The 14,035-nt window shown below is 30.4% G+C and overlaps 1 long non-coding RNA gene across 1 annotated transcript; it reads right to left on the minus strand.

The window, feature by feature from the left end:
* Positions 1-8,270: 8,270 nt before the first annotated feature.
* On the minus strand, positions 8,271-13,524 carry LOC121128085 (uncharacterized). Its single transcript, XR_005868031.2, has 2 exons — positions 13,293-13,524; positions 8,271-9,721 (listed from the first exon to the last, which is right to left on the minus strand). It is a non-coding gene; the product is annotated as an uncharacterized lncRNA (long non-coding RNA).
* Between the last annotated feature and the right edge of the window lie 511 nt (positions 13,525-14,035).

The raw sequence follows: 14,035 nt of genomic DNA on the forward strand, positions 1-14,035 counted from the left end.
TCGGTTTCTTATATTACATTTCTAAAATATACAAGATTTGCAGCACTAGTCATGTTCCAATATAATAATTATTAATGTGAACTTTACAACGTCCGTCAAAAATAAGTTTTATCGTATTGGCTAAAATGAACTATTTTTTTGGCACGCTTGTGACGTGTAACATCAACACTAATAGAAAGAAGTTGTCTTCCTATGATTATCCAAATAGTTGGTATTTTATTGGCTAGAGGAAATGGTTATGCCATGGTATATGATAACCTTGCACAAATTACTTTCTTGAAAAAAGAAAAGATAAGATTTGAAGGCATAAGATAATATAATATCATTATTCCTTAATAAAGTTTGAAATATTACTGAGGAGAGTAATAAGTTATTTATTACATAATTCTCCATTCAAATGTAGTTAAATTATAATACTTACAATTGGAAGTAATAGTAATAAAATTACTTTACTTTAAATTACTTAACTTTTATTTTCTTAGATTTAAGATAGAATAAAAAAATAACTTTAGTTTGAATATATACAAGTACAAAATTTTTATTCTCAGCTTTTAAATTTATGCCTCTGCCCTACTTTTCAATTGGAACATTATTTTTACGACCTAGAATAATGTCAGAGAACTCATACTTTTTATGCTGTTGACTTATGAATGCATAAAGCTAACAAGTCACTCTATATAAATAAAAAATTTGAGTGTTTTTTGCTCTTTTAGTAGTTCATCAACTCTGTCAAGTTTCGTTATACATATTAATTAACGTTGCAAATATGAGATGTCTAGTTTTCTGGACATTTTTTTTATAATTAACTGTAAAAAAAAATTATTTTTGATTATGTTTATAAATTACCATAAACATAAAAGTAAATATGATGTAAGATGGCCTTAAAGCCATAGTTGGGTTTTTTTTTTTTGGGAAGGACATGAAAGTCAGGTCCGCTGATCCTCAAAATTTATTATTCATTATATACTTAGTGTATAAATAAAAACGATTTGCCCACTCCCATGTTTGTAAAAATTGCAAACTCTGTCTATGGCCTAATTGCATCCTTAAAGAATTGTTGGAAAGTATGCTACTCTGTTCAAATAGAATCTTTTATATGTGCATTTTGCATATTCTGATAACAAACGACTATCAAATATAATTAATTATTCATCTGCAATGACATTCAATGTTATATTTTGTAGATGAGCAAAGATGATCATTTGTTCAAGAACATTTTCAATGAAGAATCTAAATATAAAATATACAGCATTATTATACTTCTTTTGAAAAAAGATTGAGTATTTAGAGATTCGGACATTATTTCAAAAGGTAGACAAATCTGTGGTTCAGTGAATTGGAGTGAGTAAAAACTCAATGACTCAAATGATATCCGTTTAATGGAGCAATCTACAGTCTTTTTCATATTTCTTACTATTTTGTGATCAATATATGTTGTAACTAGTGATGATGCGGGTTTGAGATCAGTTTTTCCCGAAAATAACATTTTCTTGGAAGAAGGAGAAGTATAGTGAGAGATATATAAAATATGTCCTAGAAAGCGGGAGTGGATTTTTCTTGTTGGCAATCTAAACAAAAGTTTCTTTATTTATTTATTTTTTCAATGTTATTATAACTATTAACGGACTTCATTAGGATACACGAGGAATCAAAGGGAAATAATGAAAGTAAATGAAGAAAAAATTGATCAAATTCTTTGGTAAAGTACATTGTTTACGTATACTTACACAATTGACATCATTAACTCCTTCAAAAGTTCCTGAGCCTGATATGGGATAAAAGCTTTTTGTGGAAAGAAATCAAAATAAATAAAATGAAGTTGCTTCAATGAGATGTATTTACCAGGCATCTACTACTAAGAATATCATTTAATACATGAGAACTCTTATACCTACAGTTGATATTTTGAATCATTTTCATAGAAAATTTCTGTAAATTGTATACACTCAAAAGCTAAATTTTCCACCGAAAAGATCCTTAAATTTTTTCGGATAATTAAGTTTTCTCCAAAGAATAAATAGTGTCCTATATTAATAAAAAATCAAATGCAAAAGAAAGCAAGACCGTAATTTCATTCCCCCTGTAAAATTCATCCCCGGACATTTCATTCCTACTTTGAAAATGGATATTCAGTGACGTCATGAAGTTTATGTTACTACACACCTTAGTAGTTTTTGTGTAGGGCTTAGAGGGAGGACTGGGCAGGAGACAGTCAGCATTGGAGATGAGTGATGACTAATAATGGATGGGAGGTGGATATGAAGGAGTTATGGGGATTATAGATTAGAAATGGCGTCATAATGAATCTATTATAGTGACTAAAAATAGAATTTCGATCCGTGGATAATATATAAACCTTTGGAAATAGGAGTGAATCCCGATATTACTCAACTTCTTCTTCTATTTCTCAAGGTATAAACACCATAACTCATTAATATCCATCTCCTGTCCATCACTAGGTATCGATGACTCATCACTCATCTCCAGTGCCGATGGTCGACTATCTCCCCCTATAGCTCTAAACAAAAACTACTAATTAGCTTAGTAGCCGTATGAAGTCACTAAATATCCGCTTCAAAATGGGAATGAAATGTCTCGGGATGAATTTTACAGGGAATGAAGCGCCTGGGAATAAAATTCCCAGTAATAAAAAAACAGGGATGAAATCACCTAGCACTACTAACATAACTTTTTTTTTTTTTGATAAATGACTATTCCTTTCAGTGTTCCCTGGAATTGATAAGGACTCCCAAAAATATATTAACGTTTGATGCACACTAACATATAAACTACTTTGTCAAATTAGTCTTGTTATGTTACTTTTAAAATTAAAAACAATAAATTTACAAAGTAACTCAGCTAATATTATTAATACGCCACTTAAAGGGGACAATATATAAATAATAGGTTAGGAGAAAAAGTAATTTTTCGTTTTATTTCAATGCTTTATTAGAATTGTTGCAATCATTTTATTTAAGGCAAGTATACCCCGTTCTGTTTAATAACTTGTTGTCAATGAGAATCCAACTTACTAATGCCCTTTTCGTAGAAGCCCTTGCCCCTATTGCCAAAAAACTCGGACAAACAATTTTCTATTGAAGCCAAATTTGTATCTCTAAGTGCGTTGGCTATAGACAGTAACAAGAGAGGGCAGAATTGAGCAGGGGGGAATTGCTCGAAGCACTGTGGTACAACACGAACTGGAAGTGTATCGGCCCTATATGTAACACAAATTTTCCTTTGAGATAGTAAAAATGTAGAATATTGCAAATTTCATCATTTGAGACCTCCATACTCGACTTACGATAGTAAAGTGCGAGACATCATTGAAAAAACTAATTATTACTATTGAAGGTATCACAAGCATACACAACTTAGCTTCAACATTGAAAAATCATATGCATTTAATATTTTTATATGTACTTAAATTTTTCCTAAGAATGCATTTTCGTATGAAAAATGAAATCATTTTTCAAATATATTTTTCAACAATAAACACTTAGTTTCTTTTATGTATACATCCATATAAAAAACTACAAATAAATCGTTTCTTGTAGCGCAAAAATTGCTAAATACAATCCATAAAACATATTACTACTTTTTCCTCTTCATTACTGAGGTGAATATAAAAATTTAGTACATATTGAATTTATGATAATATCATCCAATGTATTATTCTTCACAACATCTATTTAATAATTAATTTGTCCTGTTAATTTTTAAATGGAATTCGATAGCCTGCAATGAGGCATTTACTTCTTAATGATTTAAAAAATACTTTTTTAAACATGTTTTTCAATAAATCAAATTGGCCTTACTAAAAAAATGTATATCTGGTGTGTATACAAAAATTAAGGAAAGGATAAAATCCCATTTTATTTTTGTCTCCATATATACGAGGGTAGTTTGAAAAGTTCGTGCAAAGTCTGAGAGATGACACTACTGCCACATATCATGTTTATTTTTAGTTAGTAGTATCCCTTAGAAGAACACACACCAACTTTCAGCCATATCGATCTATTTCTTTCTGTATGACATTCGTTTGAATCGAGAAATTGAGTGATTTTAAAAAAATGGAGGAAAAAAAAATTCGTGTGTTGATAAAACCTTACTTTATGAAAGGCAAAAACCCTCAAGAGACAAAAAAGAAGCTAGATAATCATTGTGTGGACTCTGTACCTTCGACTAGAATAGTTTATAAATGGTTTCAAAATTTTCAGAGCTGGCATATGGGCACCAGTGACGCTGAACGTTCTGGACGCCTTGTTGAGGTTAGTACTTCGGAAATCATTTAGAAAATTTATGATATGGTAATGGATGACACAAGAGTGACTTAGCTTTAGGTTGCTAGTGCTATAGACATCTTCAGCTGGAACCTTATTTCCATTGATTTTCTGACCACAACAACAGAGTTGTGAGCAGTGTATTGTCGTGAGGGAAAGGGATTTTTTATGGGCCAGTCGTGGGCATTTCTTTTGACCAAAAACGATGAATAACATGCACCTGTAATAGTTTTACCCTTTTATGATAGTAGATGAGGATTATTCCTTACGAATCTAAAAGAGAGTCTCTGTAGTCTTTCCAGCCGATTCCTCGATTCAAAAGAATGCCAAACAGAAAGAAATTGACTGACCTGGCTGAAAGTTTGTTTGTCTTTCTTTTAAGAGATGCTTCTAACTAAGCATAACCTCAATACTTGCACAGTATTGCCATTCTTGGAATTTGCAAAGATGTTTCTAACGACCCTCGTACAAGTATTTACAACCAATAATACATGGACATAATACAGTCAGTCTTTGTATTCAAATAACTAGGAGGATTTCGAATACAAAATAATTTAATATATAGTTAAGAACCTTTATAAGATTTACAAATCTGATATTGGCCCCAATAAGACCCTTTCAAATCAAACTGATCAATTTCTCATTCTTTTTTTGTAATGATCAATTTTGTCCACTTTATGTGAAATCTTTGTCACGCCCAAAACGTCAATTAAAATTTTGTTTTTATAGAAATTGACGATTATTCGTTCGAAATAATAAATATAATCTACATTAATTTTGAGGAAGATCATGTTTATTGTCACTTTTAATAATTTAAATAAAACACTTATTGGTGAAATTTATAAAAATCCGTTTTAAACATTAAATTTATTGGGCCCTAAATTTTCAAATAAGCTGATGAAGCATTGTCTTGAGTTGACGGACGATGTAAATATATAAAGACAATATACACACAAAAGCTGTTATTTATTATAATTTTTAAATTAGTGCAACAAATTTATCCAACGACCCATAAATTTGGGGTGTCTGGAGGGGTGCGTTGGAGGGACTGTAGCCATTCTCAAAAGGAAGAAATAGTTTTTCTAAAAAAAATAATTTTTTCATATTTTTTTTTCTAAAGATTTTGTATTAAAAATTATTTTTTTGTAAATGGCTATAGATTTTGGAAATTTTTAACTGAAAAATGTAATATTTGAAACAAAGTTCAAAAAATTATATATTTTTAAAATTTGGATTTTGATATTTTTTTCCAAATAGTTTTATTTTTTGTGAATAACTGTGAATTTCTGTTAAAATTAAATTTTAATTTTTGAAACCTTTTCAAAGAAAAAAGATCGTTTTGAAAATTTTGTTTCCAAAACACTACATTTTTTTGTGAGTACCTGTGGATGTTAAAAAAAAATCCAAAAAAATAAATTATTTTGAAAATGGCTATGAATTTCAAAGATTTACTTAACAGTCATGACATGCCAATTCATACAGGTTATGAACCATATATTTTTAATAAATATAGGAGGTTAAGCTTTAGGGCTTGTTTCTGTAGAAAATTGAATAATATTCCCCTATTCTGTTTTCAGAGGAAAAATTTGAATGTTAATATTTTGTGCGGAATAATCACAAAAAGCTAAAAATAGTCTTAATTAATCAGTTTTAAGTACATGATTAATAAATACACAGATAAAAAAGTCATAATAATTTTTTTTCTGTCTTTCTTGAATATTTAATCCTTTTAGTGTAAAAATAAAATAAAAATACAAACACAACGGGCATAAAATTATTTAATAGACATAATATTAAATTAAAGCATTCAATGTTTGAAGGCAAATATCTAAAAAAACACACAAAATCAACACAAAAATACAATGCATATTACCTATATTATAAGGGAGCCCCCACATATCGCAGTTTTAGGGGACACGAAGCACATGCATTATATGAGATCCACGTTGTACGAGTACTTTTTTGGTGCAAACCCCCGTAAAATTGGAGAAAATATTTTTCAATGTACAATTTTACCTTTTTTTTTAAAATACAGTTAGGACAATTTAAAACATTTAAATCATCGTAAATTAATTAAAATAATTTATGCCCACAAGATAATAGTAAAATTAATTCTGAATCAGGTATTTTTTTAAATTTTTTAAAATCTGGTCAATTCAATAGTATCAAATTTAAATAATCAGAACTTAACAAATCTTTATTCAGATACCTTTTTAATTGCAAGTTTGTATAAAAAGTAATAACCAAAAGTAATAAGTCTAACTGTATGATGTAAAATACTTATAGGACACTCCCTCTATGAAAAATTATTAACTTCTATTATGTGAATATATAGACAGTGTATGAATAAACTCATCACAAACAACAATAATTACAACTTACTTAGTATTTTATAATTTATTTGCAAAACATAAAAAAAAACTATACGTGGGGGATATACCACACTATACAGAACATTTTTAAACACCGTATTCTGCAAAATCCGGGTTATCAGGGGACTTCCTCTACAACCACAAGACAAAATATATAATTCTAACAAAAAAGAAACACGCACAAAAGAGCAAGGATTGTGGATTGATGAGAAGGAGTAGGAGCGAGTAGTGACGGGATGTACTTCTTTTTTCTAAGGTATAAATAACATCCAGGTATCGGGATTCCATTTCTACTTCCTATTTAAGATTTATCATAACGTCATTTTTAATCCAAAAGTTGCATAAATCATTCATATCCGTGTCTCATCCATCACTAGCTATATCCAGTGCGAACTCCCCACTAGCCAGCTCTATTCAACCAGTATCAGATTAAAAAATAATACCAAGTTCTAAAAGCTTAATGGATTTTGATTTCTTTTATTTAATAAAGTCCCCTTCAGCTTCAATTAAATTCTTTAGACGAGGTTGAAAGAGGGAGCAGGCCCCACTTGGTCCCTTGGGAAATCCTGGGATTCCTTCTTGATCAGACTAATAAGTAGGGATTTGTGTTACAGGATATTTTGTTAGTCTATCGTTTGGTCGCACCCCCCTCAAAAACAACCCATCAGATTCATATCCAGCGAGATTGTAAACAAAAAGTCCGACAAGATGAAGTCGTCAAAACTGTCATGGAGCCATTTGATCTATGTTGCCTCAAAATTACCATTAGAGGCATCAAATTCCCTCCTAACCTTTCATGCAATTGTTAAGTTGTCGCGGATTCAATGGTATGTCATTTAAAAATATTTGGACAATGAATTCGTTAATTGATTCTAATTTCAACCAGTGTCAGTTTGAATAAGCTATCCAACAAAGAAATAAATCAGCTACTTTAGTCCCTATATTTGTCCAAGAAAGCACACCAAAGTGGTAGAATAGATAACTTATGCACCCTAATGTAAATCATATATAAATATTTTTTTATAAAAAATAATAATGTAGTCGTGTTAATGAAATATTGAAAGCGTGTGCGGATAACATGGGCACTCTTTCTGTGTGTTTTTGTTATTGCTAACTTATGTATTTAATTCATGTTAACACTTGAATAAAATACAAACTTTGGTATGTTAAAATAAACTTTGTTTGTTTTTATTTGTGAGCACTCTAAAGATTAAATTGGCATATAAAGAGTTATCTGATATATTAGTAAAGCAATATTTTTCTTCCAGCTAACACCTAATCACTCGTGGCTATGCCGTGTACTACTACAAGGTATAAAATATAGTTATGTTACTCACATAGAGAGTGCTACAAAGTTTAATTAATAGAAAATGAAGAAAAAATAGCCTTTTTAATTTATTTATATTAAGTGTCCCAGCTGCAGACTGTCGAACCACTTTACAGATTATCTTTTTCAGTTTGCTCAACATCTATTTACAACCCATAGATGGATGAGTCATATTGAGTCATATCTCAAAAAGATAATAACGAAATATATTTTTCTATAATTTACAGAATGAAACGAGTAACAAACTTTTCTATCTATTGTACATATATTACCATATACAAATAGGTATGAGGGTGAAAATTAATTTATTTTTGAATGTCTGTTTTTATACATACTTTATAGAATTAAGAATCGTAAGTGAGTGGCTCTGGAAAACTTTCATACTACTCAGCAAACCCACAGATGAATTATTAAAAATAAATACATTATAAATAATATAGCAAATATAGTTGTGTATAAGGTCTAATATAAAAATCAGTTTTTATAGGCATACGAGGGTGGTCCCAGGATCCCACAGCCTGCCAAAGAGATGGCGGTATTTAAAAAAAAATCAATGTAATAGAAAGAACACAATCTATAATTTTTTTTTTTTTAAGTTTGAAGTGGCCAAGTTATTTCTTATTTGTTTGGCATCCAGCAATAGGGAACATTGTCAATGAATTCGTAAATATAGAGAAGATTGGTCATCCTTATGTGATTAACGAATTTCATTTTAAATTCCTTAGCACAACCAATATCAAAGATGAACTGGATTTTACTCTGAAGAATTTGTTTTTTTGTTTACAAAAGTAAAATTTTAAGTAGAAAAATTTAAAAGAGGCCGTCACGCATCCAAGGCGAGCATCGCAGTAGTCAAGGACGGTAACTACTCCAGAAATTTTTTAAGAATACCAACAAAGTGACACTTGGGAATCGTTGACTGAAAGTGTGCGAGATAGATGACATTATAAGAATTTCAAAAAGTGCGATACATCCAATATTATCTGTAAATTTGGACATGAGAAAGCTGTGACCAAGATGGGTGCAACCTTTGGTCACAATAGAGCAATTACAATGTCCTGAAGAAGTTTCACTTGGGCGTAAAGTGATGTTTTACGGCAACAAAGCAGAATTTTTAAAGCCATGGTAATTTAAAATAGCAATGAAACTTTTCAGGATAGTAGTTTAATTCAATTCCTTCCCATTTTAGGCACATACTGGTTTATTATTCAGAAAATGTTGGGCTATTGTCTAAAGATCCTAGATTAGTTGGAAGCCATTACTATTTTTAGTGAAAGTTTGTTCTAGACCGGTGGTCTAAAAAAGGTATAGATTTGTCCAAAAATAGAGTATTGAACTGTCATGAACTATTTATTTTTAAAAGTGTACCCTTTAAATAAATTCAAACAATATTAAACATATAAATTGCTTGTAGTATTAAAATTTGACGCGTATAAGTCCATTCAACTCGGAGTAATTTGAGCCCAAAATAAAAGATGTCTCATGAATAATTATTTTAAAGGGAAAAACTAGAGTTACAGGGAGAGTTTGTTGAAAAATAAAAATAAAATTGAGAATTTTTTTTTTGTATCTTTGTTAGGTCCGAAGTTTTTCAGATCACCCTTGTATTTATTCTGTCAATTATAGCATCGTAGCTTTTATCCAACAAATCCATTTTAAGTTTGAAGTAATGGCACCAATAGCGACTATCAACACTGCATTACAATTTTTAGGAAGAAGAATATTGGCAATGGTAATTCCTGAAAATATAGAATGATGTTAACTTTAAAATATAATATTGACTTCTATACAAGGCGGGAGTGGTTTCGCTATTCATGATTTTTAACTTCATCCTTATTGTCAAACAGATCCTTAGCAGAAAAACGGAGGGGTCTTTCTTTAGGTAGCTATGTTTTGATAATAACTTTTTCTATAATTGTCTTAAGACATAAAACATTCAAGAATACGAAGAAAATACTAAAACCGTTATTTATGCAGTACATACTATTTTAAAAACTTTTTCTCCTAACTTTAGTGTGCAACGAGGAACAAATGAACCTCACAAATATGGGTTTGGAAATTTAGGTATGATTCTAGCTACATTTATTTTCGTTCAATCTTTACAATTTAATATTTGATAAACTTCTCTTGCTAGAAATAATCTTTAGATCTCATATTCCTGATGGGGGTATAATTCACTTATTAATTCCTTCAAATTTATTTGTTCTTACGAACATTGCACCTCCAAAATATGTAGCAAATAATATTAAAAATTACTGGAAATGAATAAAATTACACGATTTTTTTTTTTTTCACGGGTCAAGGAAACATTGGTATTCATTCTACAAATATATGTAAAAACGTAGATTACAGATTGTTCTGATAAAGGTTACAAAGGACAAAAATATTAAATTCCCACTAAATATGGTAATTGCTAAAATACTTGTGATATTTGCATCATCACATATTTGTGAGCACACTTTTTCAATACTCAAAATTCAGAAATCATAGAACAGGTCACTGATTACAGACTGAAATCTTCACCCTATTTTAAGAATAAACGCAACCAAATTTATGTATTATATCGACTCTAACAAAACTAGAGACTATTTTTGAAGTCCATATACATAGAGTATATTTGCTTCTCTTGGAACGTCCGGGGTTCGAACCTACCCACATTGATTTAAAGGGAACAATTTTTTTCGAGCATGTTGTCCATTGAGCTACGTCGTTCAATTTGTACAATATTATTTTATTCAAATTATAACTATAATGCCCCTCTCAGACAACATCTACTTCTGAATGTAGCGCTTGAGTTATAAATTTGACACAATTGATCTACAGGGCCGTTCAGGTAAATCTGGACTATCTTTAACTGCATCCTGATCAATAAAGAAAATAAATAGAGGTTTGAAATTTCATTACATAGTTCTAATAATACAACAGAAAAAAATCCTTTAATGTTTTTCCCGTTTTCGCCAATCATTCGCTCAATACAAGACCAAAAGTATTTGAAGGCCTTGGACAAGCCTGCATTAGAGACATTGTTCAAGGAGTCAGTTAAGTTGTGTGAATTGGCAAAGTCCTTATCTCTAACTCTCTTAACGACGTAATCCAGTGGATTCATATAAGGGGAGTATCACTTGGTTAGACAGGAGTTCACATTTCTTGTCGGCCCCTACCTCATCATTTTTCTCATAGAAGAGGGGTGCATGAAACAGCCGTTTTACCAATGAACCAAAGGGGCATGATGCTGGCCGAAACTTCGTTTTAAAGACGTGGTAGATATTAACTCAGTCAGGGGCCAACCATCTTTTGTTCGGGGTGTTGTTGGAACACTCCATTGTTACTCATCCAAATAAAAAATGATTCGATTACCATGGGACTTCAAATTCTTCAGCAATTTTCTTCCATGAGCTACCCGAGTGGCCTTCATTTGTCTGTAAGGGGTATGTTTTCATTTTCAGTTCATTATTTATATCCTTTGAGACTGTTGTACGACTTACTCGGTATTTTTTTTTTTTTTTTTTTTCACATGCGTGACAAGAACAGTACATTACTTTCAGGGACGTTTCAGGCCTACGAAAAATATGGGACAACGATTTGTTTCTTTCGGGGACTTGTGGGATTTTCTCTTATATTATCCCTTCTCTTTCCAGCGGCTGTAGACGTCGTAGACTGTGTTCTTTGAATATATATGAGCATATTCTTGATGTACGGTGAGCTGTGTCCCGCGTAAGGGTGTTCCTCCAGGTATTGTCCATCGTAAATACTCGTTTTGAATTAAAAGTTGCGCAACTAACATAAAGTTAATATTCAACCTCTCACTTTAAGATTAAAATAACCAAGTTAATTGCTTGACATATTGATCGGGATGTAGTTAAAAATGGTTCGAATTTATTTGAATTACCCTGTAAATGATTGCGACTAATTTGGATTAGATTAATATATTTATTCATTTATCGTCATACATGTAGAGTGTATACCATGCTTCTAAATTTTTGATTCTTCCTTTGATAATAATTAATCATCTTTGAAAATATTTTATGTTTACCTTTTTTTAATATCAAATTGACTCACAGAAAAACAAATACTCCAATAATATTTTATAATTAAATTGTTTGAGCAAACAAACAGTATGCAAATATGTCATCATTAATTTACATTAAAGAAAGAGACAGAACCGACTTCAATCATGTAATTAAAAGTGTTTAAATTTTGGTTTTGTTTAGAATAGGCTATGGTAAAACTTGCACAAATGCACTTGATTAATTTATGGAGTTTTGTACAGGTTTATGTCTTACCCTACGTGTCACTCAAAAACTATTACTATTTTCAATCTTGGCTATAAATAATAAGGCCCTTGCACAGCACTTAAACACATTAAAAATTAGTACTTTAGAACCAATTCTTCAAAAACAGATATATCTCTTTCGTACTTTAAACTAACGAATTATTCTTCAGAATGACAAAATTTTGTGTCAAAAGTTTTGGTTATAACTATATATGTATAGGGGATCAGGGCTAGTTGGTGCACTTTTTCGCATATGACTCAGAATCGATCATGAGATTTGAAATAATCAAAATAATACCCAACTTTTTAGCATTAATTTCATAACAAAATTAATTGTACAAAAGCATATTATCAATAACAAAAATAGTGTCAGATTTCTACACGAATCTGTGCAGATGTGACGTCTACAGTAACTAATTCATGTACAAATGTTGCTATGATTGACAATGGAAGAACTTATCTCCAAATTGAGACAAACTAAGATATGATGATGAGGGAATAGATTTTAATTGATGATATCGAGGAACCAATCAATCAAACTGTGAAGTACAAATATTTAAAAAAATATATATATTCTGAATATATATAAATATTAGTTCATTTGATAACGTTGATCTTAAATGATTGGTAGGGTTGCGATAAGTTTGAGAAAATGTGGAATTTAGCAACATTAGGAATTTGTGGAACTGCAAAGAACAGTTGATGTTTGTTATTTAATCAGTTATTTACAGAGATAAAATATTATACACATTGGGCATTCTATTCATCACTACTCTATTAGATGAGTGAGTCTAGAGTATCTTTTCTTTTTTATCACATTAGAAATTGAGTCAGCTTTATGATAGTTGCAATCAACTGGGTGTTACAACTAATGAAAATGAAGTATTATAGAGTAAAAGGGATTAAAAAGCCTTAAAATTGAATAATTAATGTACAATTATACTTGTATATCGTCATATTTTTATTTGCCAAGAAGAAAATCGCCGTATCCTTGTACAGGTTCAATGATTTACTATGAGGTATTTTAACGTATGTACCTTAAACTCTGCCATCCAGTGCTCTATTTCTCATTCTTCCATTGTGACATGGACCACAACTCTGACAAATCATTTTCAGATTCAACGAATGATGAAAATGCAGAAAAGGATGTATCTACATTTTGATTACCCGCCTCTTTTTCTTTATGGGATGTGGAAAGGAAACTCCTGATCGATAAATGAACTCAATTCGACATGGTCCTTACATTCTCTCAAAACACTCTGTAGACCTTTAACGACACTAAAGAACACTACCTTATCCTAGTCTATTTGATATGTTATCAATATTTGTCCTTAACACATAAACGACTATGCTGTTATACCTATCATTAATATAACCTCATGCCACAAAAAAAAAACAAAAAAAAAACAAGTGATATGAATCAAATCAAAGTAATAATGACTCAAAATATATGCAAGGGCTAGATTTTCAAAGAAGTTTCTATTGTATTGATAAAAGACGAAAAACACAGGATAATCAAAGAAAATACCAGATCCTTACATATTTAATAGTTAATTTATAGGTGTATAGGGATTATTTTTTTCATAGATAATTTGGTCATTAATACTGTTTCCGAGATGACCGAATTACAAAGATTTTTTTTTTTTTTTTTCAAAAGGAATTAGAACTCATCGGCTCCAAATCTTTGTTTAATAATCTACAATAAAATTATTTTTGAGGTGTACAAAAGTATAAAAGACGTAACTTTCTACAACATTACGCCTATGTTATACGTTATTAG

The sequence above is a fragment of the Lepeophtheirus salmonis genome, chromosome 13, assembly GCF_016086655.4.
Source record: "Lepeophtheirus salmonis chromosome 13, UVic_Lsal_1.4, whole genome shotgun sequence".
Taxonomy (NCBI): domain Eukaryota; kingdom Metazoa; phylum Arthropoda; class Copepoda; order Siphonostomatoida; family Caligidae; genus Lepeophtheirus; species Lepeophtheirus salmonis.